The sequence below is a fragment of the Ochlerotatus camptorhynchus genome, unplaced genomic scaffold (genome assembly GCF_037179485.1).
Source record: "Ochlerotatus camptorhynchus isolate MF236.1 unplaced genomic scaffold, CSIRO-AGI_Acam_v1.1 ptg000002l, whole genome shotgun sequence".
In the NCBI taxonomy this organism is placed as follows: Eukaryota; Metazoa; Arthropoda; class Insecta; order Diptera; family Culicidae; genus Ochlerotatus; species Ochlerotatus camptorhynchus.
In genome coordinates, this window is record NW_027040494.1 from 1,719,736 (window position 1) to 1,735,557 (window position 15,822).

The 15,822-nt window shown below is 35.6% G+C and overlaps 1 protein-coding gene across 2 annotated transcripts in view; it reads right to left on the reverse strand.

Annotated features, from left to right (window-relative positions):
- Mdr49 (Multi drug resistance 49) overlaps window positions 1-15,822 on the reverse strand; it is a 70,812-nt gene that overhangs the window by 17,666 nt on the left and 37,324 nt on the right. The window contains exon 1 of one of the 2 annotated variants that reach the window (XM_065223229.1): window positions 12,667-12,707. The exons of the other annotated variant lie outside the window; for it this stretch is intronic. The gene's annotated coding sequence lies outside the window, so the exon portion shown is untranslated. Of the gene's footprint in view, window positions 1-12,666; window positions 12,708-15,822 lie in introns of those variants that run through there. 2 annotated transcript variants of the gene reach the window in all.

The following is a 15,822-nucleotide window of genomic DNA, read 5'->3' on the forward strand; positions in this document are numbered from 1 at the left end:
ATCACTTAAATGTTCCTTACTACCCATACAATTGACTCTTGGTCCGGATCCTATTGCCATCAAGTTAATACTTAATTCTACTTTGACTATATGTTTTTAGTATTACTTCTACGTGAAGTCAACGATTTACATAGTTGAAGATGCTTATTTCAAATAACAGACTGTAGTGGTAATTTTTATACGATAGATGGAGTAGAAGTAAGCATAGAGTTGATAGTTCCGTTAGAGTACGGCAGTGTGAAGATTGCATATAGATATTAGAATAGCGAGCTAGGACAACTTTTAAGGGAGGTACAAATCGGTTTTTTCATCTCTCTTTACCAAACTCCCCCTTTGGAGAGGGATGGTGAGGGGTGTCCCCCCCCCCCCGCCACCACTGGCCGAAATAAGCATCTTCAACTTAATTCTAGTTAATTCTGGCCTATTCTGCGGGGCGTGGTGACTCTGAATAGATCGTTTGAACTTCCCTCAAAGTATAGACATCTCTCAAAAGCCGTGTGGACTTTCTGTAGAGGTTCATCCCCCAGAAGGCATAAGGACAAAGAGAGTATCGTCAATTATGCAATCTATTATTATGCTTGGAGACAATTTCGCTGGAAAATGGCACTGACAAAAAAATCCCTTTCCCGCTTACTTTGAAGTAAACGAAGAAGTAAACCTTAGCAACGATTGGCAAAATGTCAACACAAAACCGTGATCATTTCATATTATATTTTGTGTCATACTTGTCATCGTGTGCCATGACCCACCGAGCAGTGTGCCACGATGTGTTTCGGCACAGTGTGCAGAGCTGATTGCCCCTTGATTTTCAATTATGTTTCATCTTGATGTTATTTTGATCATATTAAGTCTTGGCTATAACATCAGTTTCAAATGAAATTGTTTTTCATGTTGATGCGTTCGAAATGAATTATGCAAAATGTCTGCCGAAGAGTTTGTAACCTGCACCACAGACAAACAGACGTGACTCTTTGAAAAAGTTTTTCTTGAAAACATAGTATCTCAAAACATAGGACCTCAGTAACGACATCTCTAGGGCTTCTCGCGGAAAACAAGCTTGCTCCTCAACTCGCAAGCAATATTGCATAAAAGTTCTATAGAATGTATAGAAACGTCAAAGTGATCCGATGCCAGCGCTGCGGCGAGTAGTTCGCGGAACTTATTATATTCAAATCAACCGTTAAATGCGTGAACGAAGATACACAATGAAGTGTTACGTCTGTTTGTCTGTGCCTGCACGGTAAGTAAAATATCAGTTTATTCATTTTACTCATACTGATAGGATAAAATAATAATTTTAATGATTTGTATATAATTTAAGTCAATATTGCTGTTAGGATAAATGGATGTAATGTCGGCCTAAATTCATCTAATTTGGGCCCATACATAAATTCAGCAATCGACTAAATTTTCAAAATAGCGACCATATTACCGTTCCAATGACATGTTCATCTGCAACACCAGCGACATTATGTTGTCATGGTGGCGCTTGAGTGCAATGTGAATCATTACACTTGCTTTTATATAAATTTCACAACGTCTATTCTCTGTGCTTTAGTAAACACTGTTAGACGACTATGACGTAGTGACTTTATGACAGTATGACTGTTGAAATTTTTTCATAACCATCATCCGATGTGATTTTTTTTTTTTTTTCGTTCTCGCTTGCATTTGCCGACAGCCGCAGTCACTAATTGTTACCCAATTTTAATTTATATACATTGGAGTGGTTAGTATTCGTTCATATAACTTAATTATGAAAGTCAAATATATGCGGGAATTAGCCAGAAAGCAGCAATATTCCAAACGATACAAAACTGTGTTGCACCGTTGGGTCTTGAAATGTTGCGTAGCCGATAGAAATCAGTTTAGGAATGTCATGACATTTTTGACCCGTTTGTTTTGGTTTATGGTAGGGCCGACAAAAAATGTTTGATTTTCAAATGTACTGTAGTAAATCAGTACTGATACCAGCACTGCACTGGATGATGCATTAGAATAGCGTTAGGGTCAATCAGGCGGCCAATTGATATTATCTGACCTTGAAATGGATGTCACAGTGTTTGTCATTTGTATGATCTCTCTTAATGAGTGATCTTGAACAAATTTTGACACAGCTCAGGGAATCAAAAATAATATTGTTGTAGATCTCAAATCTAGTTACGATGCTGCGTTTGTGATCATGCCAATTACATATCTTCGTCAACGTTCAAATGTTTCTTGTCATGGTTTTAATGTGGAGAAGAGTTGAAAATCCGCTTCGTAGTACGTACGAAGATGCAAATGGGACAAGGATTTTCAATGTCTGCTAGGAGACTATGGGATACGACGTGGCACACCAGAACCACTGGTTCAAATCCTTTTCACGGAACAAATCACGAGATGAGGAATCATTTCTCAGGTCCAAATATTCATCCTGTGTTTCATCAAGACTTCCACATCTATTGAGAAAGAAAATGGATTGCGAACTACATCAGCATCTTCTTGCATCAGCTCAGGTAAACACAGCTCACATTGATAATCCAGTGAGTGAAAATGAGCAATAATTTCTGATTAAAGATTCTAATTTAGCTCGTTCGCTCTTTTGACGTAGGATTACGTCTTTCAGCAACACATTGAGGGTGCAATTTCAAAAAATCAAAATCAACCGCGTTACGAAAACTGGTCAGGCTTTGACTACTCATAACTCTGTCAATATCGGATGGATTTTAATTCTAAACAATAATACCCCGTTCACATTACAGTGTATATCACGGGATATACGATGTCTTGCAATGAGCACTCATACATCTAGTTTTCACTGGAAATCCTATGAATGAGTGATCATTGCAAGACAGTTTGTATTACGTGATATAGGCTGTAATGTGAACGGGGTATAAAATGAACACTTAATCAATTTTCAATATATCACTATTGAAAATTACACAAATGTCCAACTGTTGCAATAGTGATCAAAATTATCACAGATTTCCTGCGAAAAGCACTTTCCTTAACACAGAATTCAAAATCGAATTCCATCCGGTCTCGCCGAACTTATGTGCTTATTCAATCACCGTGTGTGGTGGTGTCCAGTTGGTCGTCATCATCAGCAGCAGCGGTAGTGCTTTCGGCGCGTGGCGTTGAACATTGTTCTCCAGTACACAACGAAAGGCTAAACGCAAGCAGCGAGCTGCAGCCCACATGAGCGCCTATTCACCAAAGAAGGAAGAAGAAGTCGCACCGCTACTGATCGGATTCGCTGTACACCAAATAGCCAAATGCCAAGCGCGTCATCCTCGTTCCAAACAACATAAAGCTCGCCAGCCTCATCTGTGTTGAGCACCCTAATAGCTCAGCATTAGTCAACCATCACGACAAAACGGTCCTTTTCAAGACCACCATAAATTTGTTAAAGAGTATTTTCTGGACATTTGTCAAGGTCATGAACGGATGCCAGTTCCCATAAGTTAAAATCTAACAAACCATGTATTTTAAATGCAACATTGGGGGTGAAATTTCAAAAAGCAAAGTCGGTCTTGGCATGAAGCTGGTCTGATTTTGATCCAGAGATAATGGATTTTAATTCTGAAATGTTTCTATGAATCTGTTAAAATTAAGACTTTATCAATTTTCAAAAGGTCACCATTGAAAATTGCACGAATGTGCACCTGTTGCTATGATAATTAAAATTATCACCGATTGCCTGGGAAGAGCGCTTTGCCTAACACAGATTTCAAAATTGAATTCCATCCGGTCTCGCCGAACTCGATTCACCGAAGAAGGAGGAAGCAGCCGCACTGCTACTGATCGGATTCAGTTGCTCGTCGCTGTGTTCCATCTATGCCAAGAACTTCACTAGGAAAAGCAAAAAAATCTCGAATTTATATGATTTATCGCGAATATCTCGCGGCTAGAAAATTTTAGCAAGAAATTCCTCCAATTCGCTTTTATTATTATCTATTAAATAAATCAAAAAATGCGTGCGTTTTGTGCACGAATATGCGTAATTCTGTCATCAGAAAACGAGGCGTTTCCATGATGAGAAAAGTGGTTTCCCTAACACAGTCGCGAAATATTGATACCGAGCACGTAATTCTACGTTAAATCTACGGTCAAGAAAGTGGTGTCTTCAACTGCTTTTGTTGCAACAAAGTCTTGCAAACAATATATCGCTTTCCATCTACCGTTCCGATCATATATTGCAAAGAGTTTATCATGATAGTCTTCGCAATAGTGTTGTCTTTATTCTTCATTACTTTCAGCACAAATAAAGTACAATACAAATAAAGCCTGGCTATTTAGACAATCCACATTTAAATGCATGAAGCGAAATAGGAAAAAAAATCATCACTAGTCTCCTCACCTATATACCAGTTAACGCGTTTTGGAATTTTATGATCTATTTACGTTTTTTTATGGTGATTTGTTTAAATTGTTTTTGTAATTGTAGTTTTTATGGGAAACAATATTGTAGCCATAATTAGCGGAAAATGTGATAATAAGAAACAAATGGGGCGATAAGAAAAACCCGAGTTTCATAACGCAGTAAATTTTTAACGGGTTTCATAAGTTTTATGATACGCTGTAAATCATATTCATGACCACATTTGAGCATTGCAATCTTTCCGACATTTTGCATAACAAGCCTGGGTTTATGTTTCGCCAACTCATGAAAGTAACTTGTACATTAACTGCACCTCATACGATAGATGTTTCGTCAATCGATTGTTTCGTCATATCGTCCAGATTTTTAACAATATTTTCGGTGTTGATTTAGTGGAGGGTCCAAAAAGTTATTTAATTAGAAATAAGTACTAATAAGTACTACAAAGGTACTATAAAAGCATTCATAAAACCTAAGATAGCTTTCCCTTTAATACATTCACCAAAACCTCATTAATACCCCGTACAGACTATGGCTTATATTATGTAATATAGGCTGTCTTGCAATTAGCACTCATACATAGGATTTAACCCAAGTAGCACCTGTAACATCTTTTTATAAGAGAGAAAGAGGAACATGTCACACAATTATTATATAAAAGTAACCATGAAATATATGCAGCTACATATCAAGTCAACATGAAGTTACGTCATGACCTTCTAAGTAACAGGACACATTAATGTCACACAATGGTCATTGGTAACTACTTAGTCAGATTGTCACGATATTGAGATAAAATGGTAAATTGGTTGAACTATAACTGAGTTGCCACACAAATTCGTGCGGAAAAATTGTTACACTGAAACTTTATTTTTATGACGAATATGTACCTAAGCAACTATTGTATGCCGCATTACAGTTACATTTTAGTTTCAATGTGACCTTAATAGTCGCATTTCTCCAGATAGAAACTCAACTGTTATATCTATGATCTGGAAAAATAAAAGCTACTCTGCAGCTTTGTAATGGTTCGCCAATCACAGTCTAATTGTTTGTTCATAGTAATTTTTTTTATTAAATCCAAATGGTAGAGTATTTAATTAATGGTGATGCTATTGTAAAAACTGAACATTAAGGACAAATTAATCGAAACGTTTTTTTTATTCTAATCTCAAGAAAATTTTTATATAATGAAACTTTTTGTTAAAAGTGTAACTCTCAAACCCAGTATACACAAAATATTTTTGTCCGAATCATATATGATCACAAATATGATAATAATTCAATTAATATATATGATAGCGCATTTATTTAATGAATATAAAACTCCCAACTTCACCGTAAATATGAAACTGCATATTTTTTTCTGATACGTGTTTTCGTTACAAATATCTCTTATGATTATTATAATTTTATCAACGCCTCAAAATTATTATGCCACAAAAACTACTCTGTAAAACAATAATCAAACCCAAAATTAAACTAAAGTTAATCATCGTTACAAGTTAACTTATTTATGATTGTATGTAATCCAATATAGTGATAGTTATGTGTAACTAGTTTTGTTACATTGAATTGGTTACATATCAACTCGCATCTTGCGCTTTTTTGGTTGCACTGCTGTTGCTCTCATGGTTGCTGTAATAATTTTACGGCACATAATTTGGTCACAAAATAGTAGCAGCAACTTTTATGTGACAACCAATCCTCTGCCAAGAAGGAGGGTAGCCTATAGTTTTTATGCTATGTTTATATGTGCTTTGACGACACGTATGCGTTAAAAAATCTTATGTAAATAATTATTAATGAAACTTGAATTTTTCATGCAAGCTAATCATAAAAATTAAAAAAAAAGAAATATTTAATTCCTACATTTACGCGCATTTTGACCATTTATCACGATTATTTTGTCGCGCAACAAATCAAACTTCTATGTGGACGGAGCATAGTTTCTCAATGTTTGCATCAGCTGTCTTAGATTGGCAGATAGGTAATCGAGCCAAAGAACCAAAACTTTGGCTTCAAGCAAAATGGTCGTGGTAGACGTTTCTGTCACCGGAGTGGTGACAACATGTGCTACTTGGGAAAGTGAAAACTAGATGTATGAGTGATTATTGCAAGACAGCCTATATTACATGATATCTAGAAGGAGCTGGAATTAGGGCGTAACAGCTTTTGTAAACAATGACTTATCTCAATAATTTCTACAAAATCAAGGCTCGCCCACGCAAATCAACATCGCCATCGGGTAGAAGAAGACTTCCCTTACCCGATGGTTGTATTGGATTGCGTGGGCGTGCCTTGAATTCCAAGAAATCTTCGAGAGAAGTCATTGTTTACAAAAGCTATTACGCCTTAATTCCAGCTCTATCTAGATATAAGCTATAGTCTGTACGGGGTATTAGACTAGAATCTAGCTAGTTGACTCACTCTGAAGAAGGTTCTGAAGAGTGTATTTTCGTGACACTTTAAGATTGACATGCTGCCAAACGGTTATATCACGAATGCGTTCCACACTTTAACTACAATAAAAGCAATTTGGCATACATAAAACCAAAATTACACCGTTTGTCTTAGTCGCTTGCTGAGTTCACAAAAAAATCAATCATGATGAAAAGGAATTCAGAAGTATAAACCGATAATCAAAAACATTATTAATTCATTGCAAATATCTTGAAAAACGATATGCAGACTGAATTGTTTCTATCTGAAGCCATTTTGCTTGATCATATTCCGTTTAGTTTTATGACGACATTAATGGTAACAAAATTGCCTGGAAAAAGCTAAACGTCAAAATTTGTTTATCTTTTGATAAATTTGTTGAGCGATCATTGCAACGAGGTTCTATTGCAGCGTTGGATCAACGAGTTGCGTGATATCCTCGGTAAGGGCGATTTTCATTTATTGGAAGCAGTTACTTTGGAAGTGTATCTACATAACATGGAACAGGTTGAACTTCAAACGTTTCCGAAAAGTGTTCCTTTTCCCGAATGATGCGATGAAGTTTATGTTCGGTTGTTTGCAATTGTTCAAGCAGCTAACCCTTTCGCCGAATGAAATACATTGTTTGGAAGGCAGTCAATTATCAGCTGACTGTGACGGCTTCTGAAGTTTCCTGTCGGCAGTTTTCCGCAGTCTCAGCTTGGCACTGATGCTATTCGGATCATCAACGAATCGCAATTTCTGGAGAAGGCTGCCATTTTCAATATTTCTTGTATTCCCATTAATTTTAAGCGTCTAATTTGACGGCTTCGTGAACCGCATTCACTTCACTCTTCTCAGTCGGCTGCTCTGTTGTTGTTGACCGGTTTTGTCGGAGCTGCTGGGTCTCCCAGGAAGATTTGGAATTGGATTCTTTTCCCTTCCGTCGACAGCATTAATCCTTCTACTATCGCTAGAATTATTACTCGACTATCCTTTGGCATTTCCTTGCGATTCGGCGTTTGATAACCCCACTCGATTTAATTTTTCTCTTGTCTCTAGACGGATCTATCTTTTTAGTTATATTAGTTAACAGTGGGAGGTTTTGAGATACACTTTATTGACCCCAAAAAGCAACAATATATGCTTTCGGATCCCGTTTGAAACAGAACAGGTTTATTATTCCTTTTATAATGAAAAAACACCTTTCTGGAGTGTTTTGTCATGACATCAATACATTAAAATACCTAGCAGGTTTATGATTAATTTACTGAACCTTTTTATAAACCGCATAAAGCTGAATTACTAATAAAGAATGTTTTGCACTATTAAATGCAGTATTGAAACTACAAAGATTGCTTATTGCCGTTATATAACCACAATCAATCAAAGTGAAAGCCAAAAGGTTGTTTTTTTTTTATTTATTTAAGAGGTTTTCAGCCTAAAGGCTGTTACTTGGGCGAGGATCATACCCCAACTGTTGATCACTGGTGGCTCCAAGGTTGGGCAAGTGCCCCCTAGTGTGGATAGTGAGCACGATTATCACTTCATCTATGAAAATCACCTTTTGTCTATTTAATTAAATTCACCGCTTACTTTGTGCCAAACAACCTCCATAAATCGTTTAAATTTGTCGAACCTCTTAGCGGAATCCCTTTATGAAGAGCTTTGAGTGGGTTGATTTATTTCCTTTTAATTCCGTTATAATTGCTTATCTTTTGACAGATACGCGTATTTCGTCTACTACTTGCAGACTTCATCAGTGCCAAGTATTTAACACCAGTCTCCATTAGTAACTATAGTAAAATAAAGCTTATATGGCACACAAACTACAGGAGTATTTACACAGTAATATTTTCGCACTGATCATAAAACTAAAATATTGAGCTTCTTAACGTTTTCTAGAGGTCAAATTCATTAGTGAAGCTTCCCAGTACTGTTTTAAAGCTGCCATTGCTTTCAAATAAGTCGATTTTTAATTTGTTGGCCTGTGAGAAAATTTAACTGAGAAATTATGTGTTGGTGCAAAAAACGCTATTAATTTGTATGTTTAACTATGTCCAAGATGTTTTTTTACTGATATTTTTAATTTTATGGAATTACGGAATCATAAATAGACCATTTGATTGAATTAAAAAAAAATAAAGCAAGATGTGACTTTGAACCTGTTCGAATTTACAAAACTTGATTTAATGATCCGCTTTTTTAGAGATTTTTAATTAAGTGGAACTACAGTGAAATCCTCTAAAGAATTTTGGGGGAATATAAAGAGAATTCTATGGATAGAAATTCTACACACAAAAAAATCAAAAATCCCTTCGGGTTTCTTGAGCTATTCGGAGAAAAAAAAACAGTTTCAAAGAACCTTCGAAGGACATTGATACTGAATCTTAAAATGAATTCTATTGAAACAACCAAGATGGTTCTATTAGCATCCTAAATTTAAATCTACTTATAGAGCATTTCTAGCTCAAATCGTTAAAAAAAATGTCAATTTTGTCTCGACCCCTTCTGATTTGAATGAAACATTGCTCACGTGTTCGCTGCTACTAATGGTTGCATTTTTCATTTAAATATGATTTTTTCCTCCAGAGTAACTTTTGAAAAGGGCGTATAAAAAAATGGATTATTTTTTTTTCAAAAAATCATAACTTGAAAATTATTGATCTGATCAAAATGGCATATGAGAAAAAGTTTTAGGTAGTTAAATTATCTTTGCGGAAAAAATACACTGAAAGAAAAACTTAGTAAACTAGTATTTAAAAAACGTAAAACGATGATTATCTCAAAACACCCCCCCTTCGATCTTCATAATTTTTTTTCAAGAAAATTGATGAAATACCCTTGAATTTCGTGAAAAGTGTATGCTGATAACTTCCTTAAAAAGAAATCTATAATTTTTTAAATTTTTGTTGATTTTTACAAGTTGATGAAAATGCATATTTTTTTGAAAAATAATAATTTATTTGGATTTTACGCATAATTTTCGATAACTTTGCATATAGAAACTTTTTTCCTAAGTCCAGCCGTTCTCAAGTTAATGCAAATTAAAAAATATAATTATAACAATTTTCAACATTTTAGGCCATTTTCAAATGTTCGTCGAGATGTCCAGCAACGAGATTTTATTTCATGATTGTATATTAAAAAACAAACAATTCATTCTCAGATATGGTAGCTGTCAGACTTACCCGTTTCTATCTAGAGGCAGCGGAAGAGAAGCACGTTGATGTGGTCAAATGAAAGATTTGTTGAGATAAAAAACAGTATATATTTATTATTTTATTTTACAACTCATATTATTTGAATACATTGAATAATTTGGGTGTATCGTTTGAATTAGAGAATATTTTTACTGCAATTTGGTTGTTTGAAACTGGAATATAGCAATGATATTTTCGAGTTCCAGGAATTGGTTTCACTTTCTTAAAAATTGGATCAAATTCCGTGTCAGCCTTTTTGTATTCTTCCGTAGAAACATAACAAAATGACATTTTTGTTTGAAGATCTTCTTTACGACTATTTGCCCAGTCGTACAGTTGTTTAGGGTTCGTTATAGGGTGCTCGTGTTGCTTAGCTAAACTTGCTCTGGTTGCCATTCTCTTAAGGGTACCGCCAATCGCATCACAAGGACCTTTGCCGTGTGAAGTTGCAAAAAAATGCCATTCAATTTCTACATCTACATCTACATCTGACATAAAAATACACTTTTGGACTGTTATTTGCAACTTTAAAAATTCTAATAATTTTGAGATAAACAACTGAACTGCTACTTTGTCATGCTTTGAAATTGATTTAGGTAGAGGTTTACAACACTTGAAATTGTTATCCATCGTAAAAAACTACTTGCTTTTTAACTTGAAACGCTAAGAGAGATGAACTGAATGGAACAGGTGAAGATCGTCCCAATATATATATATATATGTAGCAGAATAATTACAATGTTGACATTATACCTATCTTCATTAGGTACAATTGATTATAGCAAACTTTTTTAGGTGTGAGTGTAAGAAGCCTCCACGGGGTGCTTTTTTTATGTAGTTGTGATATCGCGGGATGAGCTCTTAAGGCACAATATGGTATACGTCAGAGAAGTACCTAGATAATTTACCTCAATTACAGGTTTAATAACATATTTGTTTACCTGTTTATGTTTTGAGCCTCTGTTATGACATACACAATTCTATCCAGGTAAACAACTAATAGAGGACAGAAAAAAGGCACATGAGTGGGCTTGTTGATTATTTGGGTATATTTGAGAGTATTTACTTATAAACTTGTTTCTTTTCCGCTGCGTCTAAATAGAAACGGGTAAGTCTGACAGCTACCATATATGAGAATGAATTGTCTGTTTTTTAATATATATTCATGGAAAAACATCTCGTTGCTGGACATCACGACTAACATTTGAAAATGGCCCAAAATGTAGAACATTATCATAATTATTTTTTTTAAATTGCATTAACTTGAGAACGGCTGGACTTAAGAAAAAAGTTTCTACATACAAAGTTTTTGAAAATTATGCGTAAAATCCAAATAAATTACTATTTTACTAAAAAATATGCAATTTCACCAACTTGTAAAAACCAACAAAAATTTCAAAAATTATAAATTTTTTTTAAGAAAGTTACCAGCATATACTCTTTACCAAATATTAGAGCATTTTTTCAGTTTTCTTGAAAAAAAAAAATTATGAAGATCGAAGGGGGGGTGTTTTGAGATAATCATCGTTTTACGTTTTTTAAATACTAATTTACTACTAAAACTTTTTCTCATATGCCATTTTGATCAGATCAATAATTTTCAAGTTATGATTTTTTGAAAAAAAAATAATCCATTTTTTTATACGCCCTTTTTAAAAGTTACTCTGGAGAAAAAAATCTAATTTAAATGAAAAATGCAACCATTAGTAGCAGCGAACACGTGAGCAATGTTTCATTCAAATCAGAAGGGGTCGAGACAAAATTGACATTTTTTTTAACGATTTGAGCTAGAAATGCTCTTATGAGTCTTCTGATTATTCTTCAATTTTCATGCATAGAAAAGTATTCATTCCTGGAATGATTCTAGAACATGAATTGTGTTGACGGACAGGTTAACATTGCTAATTTAATATATTGTCACTACAGTTGAAAACTGGAAAAAGGCACTAGCGAAAATTAATTTTACCGTCGTTCTGTACATTATACATAGTGTCGGAAGTAGTGCGCAATATAGCGGCTACAGCGCACTACTTCCGTCACTATGTATAACGTTCAGAACGAGAGTAAAACCGATTTACGCTATTGAATTTTCCTATTTTTCAGCTGAAACGACAATAAGTCAAATATCTGATATATCGAAATATTCCATGATCGTTCCGATTAAATTTTTTTCAAGATATTGGATTCCAACAAAAACTCGATACTCTAGGAGACTTAATTTTTTTTTTAAGATATGAAATTTGAAAAAAGTTACGATATTCCGAACTACGTACAAATTTGATTATATATTATAATCAAGCGAGTTATTTCCATTGGGATTGTGCCCCCCTGGTGTCACCTATGCTGCTGATATAGTCAAAGAATAGAACAAGTGAATCACGAAATCTAACTTCTTTAATTCTACGTAAATATTTTCAGTTTTCTCTCATATCACATTATTATTGACAATCTTTTTGAGTATTTACAGTACTTTTGCTCGTTCAGTATCTGCTTTAAAGTCATATTTTCTCTTTCGATTTTTCCGTACCATTCACTACTCCTTTATGACAACTTTTTTTAATTGATAAAAAGTTTGAACATTTGGATTGTCTTTAACCATAATCACATACACATTTTTAAGATAAAGCCAACCCTCATATCTTCTATGTTTCATTGATATTTCTTCTCTGCGAAACGTACCTTTAAAAACTACTGGAACAGTTTACACGTTACGTTTTTTTACAAGCAACAAAAAAAAAATTATCAAGCGCTGTTTTCACACCACTGTGTTTATCCAAGGAATGCGTTTGCATCTAGATATCACACCAATTTCACATATCTTCGCTGTTTTGTTTTTCAACAAACAATCTGATTTCACCACCGCTCCAATTGTATTATTCTGCTTTCATTTTCATTGAATGAACACACATTCGATTCCTTGCTTTGTTATCTAATGTCACTTGGCGCTATAATTCTGGTACAAAATCTTAACTGCACAATCTTTACGACCGGATAGAACCGTTCAGTTCTCAGAGTGATAACTTCCAGACAAACCTAGAAACCCGACACTTTGTATCCGACTTACTGCATCCGACCCGCGCGACGATCACCGACAGACTAACGTTTCGGGAAGGAATTTCCGCACCCTATAGCTGCTCCGATCACTCCCCATCGGCAGCATCGCGCGTCCAGCATCCTCCCTCATCTCACCAATCAGCTGCATCTCACCATCGGCAATCAGAATCGCCGCCGTTTAACAACACGCGAGAAATTAGCTGATGCTGTATGTATATAGAATGAGCTTTGGGTGGAGTTGGCTGCGCGATCTTTAACAGACGCATTTTTCGCTTTCCGTGTGCGTGGTTTCCTCGTAGGCTCACCTCGCAAGCATTTCCCAGCTACCGGTGGAGAGTGCATATAGTCTGTCGATCGATCGTGAACACCTAGTCCCTACCCTACTCTTTGCGGCTTTTCTAGGGAAGCTAGGGGAGTGAGTCTTTCCAATCACTCGTGGATTTGTCGTGTCGTGTCGTGTAGCTGGAATTCACATACCGCGCGGGGAAGCACCGGAAATGTAGTCCAATAGCAGTGCCATATTTTCCAAACACTTGGGATTTCGTGGAATAAGCGGATAAGAAAAAAAACCGACGCTAAACCGTCGTCATTTCGCCGTTACAGATCTTTATCTTTATGAATTCATAAACAAACATCATCGATTCAACCGAAGAGCAAGCAATGCACATTTCTCTGATGGTGGTGTGCTACGCGCATTTCCATCATTCTTCGACACTCGGGTTTCCATTCGTTTATGATATATCAAATAACTGACCGAAGTCAGCACTTTAATTAATTCTAATTTATCATCCCATGCAATCGCATGCTGAATGAAAAAAGTTTCTGCCTACGCTACGATGACAGCGAATTCATCCTCCATAATTTCGGTTGTCAAAAACAATCAAACGCCAAAATGGAAACATCTCCTCTCTCTTCCGACAAATGGGCTTCCTGATGTTGAACTCGCTTGTTCATATCCAATTAGTTCAATTACATAAGCGAGCCTCAAAAGCCAATACGATGGAGCTCTGTTAATTTGCGCCTCTCCGATTTTGTGACTCGACTACCCGCTGATAAACGGGAGTGAAGGAGCTTACCGAGAGTGAGAATTTCTGCTCTCGCCGTTCTGCACCGGAACACAATGCTGGGAAAATGTTACTTAAGTTCAGTTTTTCGCTTTATAAACAAATCGGCCAAATCAGCCAGCTCCTATCGCGGAGGTGTAAACAATCAGACGCAGTTAGCGATCGGTTGGTATTATTGGTGAACTAATCAGAACCTAAGCGAGATAATGGAAGATTACGGGGTGCCCAGGGAAAACGTGAGCCAATTTGGCGTATATGTAGTTCAATAGGTTAGCATCTGTTCAAAACTGTTCTAGCCTCTCTCTCTCTGGTACGAATTAGTGTTCAGCTGAATGGGGGCACACGTCAAGCCGGAATGTTCTCGGTCATTCATAGTTCAGTTCAATAAGGTTTCTTAACGGAAGTTGTTAGAACGGTTAACAATGCACAGTGGTCCAAAAGGTGAAAAACTTGATCGTTTCGCTGTAGGGATTTGGGGTTTACAGTATTGTTTCTTGGCGGTTGATTATCCCCTCAAAAGTTAGGCTGGTTTAACTTTTCAAGACAACGTTACCCAAGGCATCAATCTTCCTTTTTTTTGTCTTATCTAGCAATCTAGCGGTCCACAATGGGAATTCAGCCAGAATAGTCCTAGAGCATTTGCTGTAATATTTAGACGTTTGGTGTTTTTGGTTAAGATGTTGCGCTTGAAAAGTCCCTTCTTTTGATGGCTGTAAACATTAGGGTGGCCCTCTAATTAATTTATTTTCAAAAATTAACTTTAAATAAAGACATGTGGTAGCAAAGTTGAAGTTGAGTTAATTTAATTTAAAAAATTTAATCTCTTAACGACGTTAACGATCTTATTCTAGAGCAATTTTTCACAATTACTGTTTTGTGTACCTCAACAATGTAGTTTTTTAGCTGTTAATCTTTTGTATCAAATTTATAATGAAAATAGGCTTGATGAAACTTTAAGAACTTGTTGAAATACACATTTTTGCCCAGTTATACGAATTAAAATCTCTTAAAGTTGCTATATTAATCATTTTTTTAATAAAATTTCCCATGTCAAAAGTCATGCAACTTTAAAATATAACAGAATATAACTTTTGTATAAAATGAGTTACAGATAATTTTTTTTTTTTTTTTTTTTTTTTTTTTTTTTTTTTTTTTTTTTCTTTAGTCACTTTAACACTCTTGGGTCATTCGTGACTTCTCCGGGGGTGAGATTTGAACTCGTGACTTTGGCGTCAGAGGTATGGATTTTTATTTTTTGGCAAAACAAGCGTTCAAACAAGTTTTAAAAGTCAATTGGAGTGGAGGGGGTGAGACAATTTCAATTCTAGTAGCTGAAATAATCTCACACTAGTGAATCAATCTTAGAAAAATCTTCCTCTAATTCTCGCATCAACTTGCATCGCGCATCATTTTGCAGGAAATCTTCAGAATCAATCTTCTTTCTATCTACTCAGCGTGCGCGCAGCTAGCCACAGCAAAACACAATCTTTCCTGCATCGTAGATAGAGCCGCCCTCCTCGTTTGGAGATTTTTTTAAATGCTAAGTCAATTACTTTAAAGCGAGAACTTGAAGAGATAGAAAAAATGTTGTTAGAACAAAGTTGCCTGAAATTAACTTAATTAGCGACAACTTTGCTCAAGACTGTATGAAAGTTGGTTTTTGAAAAACAATTAATTTGAGGACTACCATATTGTTTACAGCCACCAATTGAAGCAC